The sequence below is a fragment of the Mastomys coucha genome, unplaced genomic scaffold (assembly GCF_008632895.1).
Source record: "Mastomys coucha isolate ucsf_1 unplaced genomic scaffold, UCSF_Mcou_1 pScaffold8, whole genome shotgun sequence".
NCBI classification, from domain to species: domain Eukaryota; kingdom Metazoa; phylum Chordata; class Mammalia; order Rodentia; family Muridae; genus Mastomys; species Mastomys coucha.
This window is the reverse complement of record NW_022196914.1, coordinates 35,298,281-35,300,478: the sequence shown is the minus strand read 5'-3', so window position 1 is coordinate 35,300,478 and position 2,198 is coordinate 35,298,281. Positions and strand designations below refer to the sequence as shown.

Genomic DNA, 2,198 nt, shown 5'->3' with positions numbered 1-2,198 from the left:
CAGACTCATGGTCCTTTACCCTCATGTTGATAGTTGGCTTGTGTGTCCTCAGACTCATGGTCCTTTACCCTCATGGCCCCTTGCGAATGTCCCTCAACATTCCTTCCAACTCAGTTACAACAACCAGTCCCTTCATCTAAATGAACATATGCATGACCAATACGCCTCACCCACTGTATCAACGAGTTTTAATACTCGCCTGGTCTCTTCTTAGTCTAGAGCACCACCTCTCAGCAGAGACAATGATGAATTGGTCTTCTTTTACCCAGTAGAGTACTGATTAGTGGAGTTTTGGGCCTCTGATCCCTGCTGGGGGCTATAGAGTTTATGAAGTTTCTGATTTTAGACTAGTTGCTAGCAGAGAACACAAGACTCTTAAATCAGATGAAGGTCTTCATTGTTCATAATACAACAAACCCACTATGGTGGTTTGAAATAATAATTGTCCCCATCAAAACTATGAAAGGACTATAAGGATTAGTGGGTGTGAACTTTTGGAAGAAAGTATGTCATTGGGGGTGAGTTTTGAGGTTTCAAAAGTCCATGCCAGGCCTAAGCTCGCTTGCTCCCTCCCTCCCTCTCTCTCTCTCTCTCTCTCTCTCTCTCTCTCTCTCTCTCTCTCTCTCTCTCTCTCTTTCTGTCTCTGACTAAGAATCAGGATATAGCTCTAAGCTACTATTCCAGCACCTGCCTGCATGGGACTAAACCTCAGAATCTATAAGCAAGTCCCCAGTTAAGTGTTTTCTTTTATGAGATTTGCCTTAGTCATGGTGTCTCTACAGCAATACAATAGAGTGACTAAGAAGTTGTCTGGATGATAAGAATATAAAAATTCTTCAGTCATGAAGAGGACAGTTTTAGTTGAAAACAAATTCAGATGAGGGGAGAAAGGGTTCTAGTCATGTGCAGTGGTTTGGGTATCTGAGAAAGGCTTTTAGTCATCAATGGTGATGACATGATGTTTTCTGTTCATTGGTTATGACTCAACTGAAGAATGGTTTTTTCAGTAAAAATGATAACTCCACCAATTAAAAGGATAACCAAGAGCTTAGATTATTAAGAAAGAAAGGTCTCGCTTCTTCTTCTCCGGGAAAACACCAAATGGCAGATGACACCGGTGCAGCGGGAGGACCGGGGGCCTAGGATTAGGAGGCCGTGGCGGTTTCCACGGAGGATTCGGCAGCGCTTAGAGGCCGCGGTCGAGGTTGTGGCCATGGTGGAGGCCGCAGGGCTAGCGGAGGTAAAGCTGAAGACAAGGAGTGGATCCCCATCACCAAGCTGGGCCGCCTGGTTAAGGACATGAAGATCAAGTCTTTGGAGGAGATCTACCTGTTCTCCCTGCCCATTAAGGAGTCTGAGATCATTGACTTTTTCCTGGGTGCATCCCTAAAGGACAAGGTTCTGAAAATCATGCCAGTGCAGAAGCAGACTCGGGCTGGCCAGCGGACCAGGTTCAAGGCATTCGTCGCTATTGGGGACTACAATGGTCATGTTGGTCTTGGTGTTAAATGCTCCAAGGAGGTTGCCACTGCCATCCGAGGGGCCATCATCTTGGCCAAGCTTTCCATCATCCCTGTGCGGAGAGGCTACTGGGGGAACAAGATTGGCAAGCCCCACACTGTTCCATGCAAGGTGACAGGCCGCTGTGGGTCTGTGCTGGTGCGTCTCATCCCTGCCCCCAGAGGCACTGGCATTGTCTCTGCTCCTGTGCCCAAGAAGCTCCTGATGATGGCCGGTATAGATGACTGCTACACTTCAGCCAGAGGCTGCACTGCCACCCTGGGCAATTTTGCCAAGGCCACCTTTGATGCCATCTCCAAGACCTACAGCTACCTGACCCCCGACCTCTGGAAAGAGACTGTTTACCAAGTCTCCTTATCAGGAATTCACTGATCATCTTGTGAAAACTCACACCAGAGTCTCTGTTCAGAGGACCCAGGCTCCAGCTGTGGCTACCACATAAGGGTTTTTATATGACAAAAATAAATGAAGTCTGTTAAAAAATAAAGAAAGAAAGAAAGAAAGAAAGAAAGAAAGAAAGAAAGGTCTCATCATGAAGGCAGCCCATGTGATATAGGAGGTTTTCAATCACCTGTGAAAGCTCAGTTGATGTCTAAGTGTGAATTCTAAGTTATAATTCAGGCAGTGGAGTAATCTAGTCATAAAGGATAACTCAGGTGACAAGTTAAAAATGCTTT

At 46.1% G+C, this 2,198-nt stretch overlaps 1 pseudogene; it reads left to right on the top strand.

Annotated features, from left to right (window-relative positions):
• Positions 1–1,086: 1,086 nt before the first annotated feature.
• On the top strand, positions 1,087–1,963 carry LOC116083204 (annotated as a pseudogene).
• Positions 1,964–2,198: the final 235 nt, after the last annotated feature.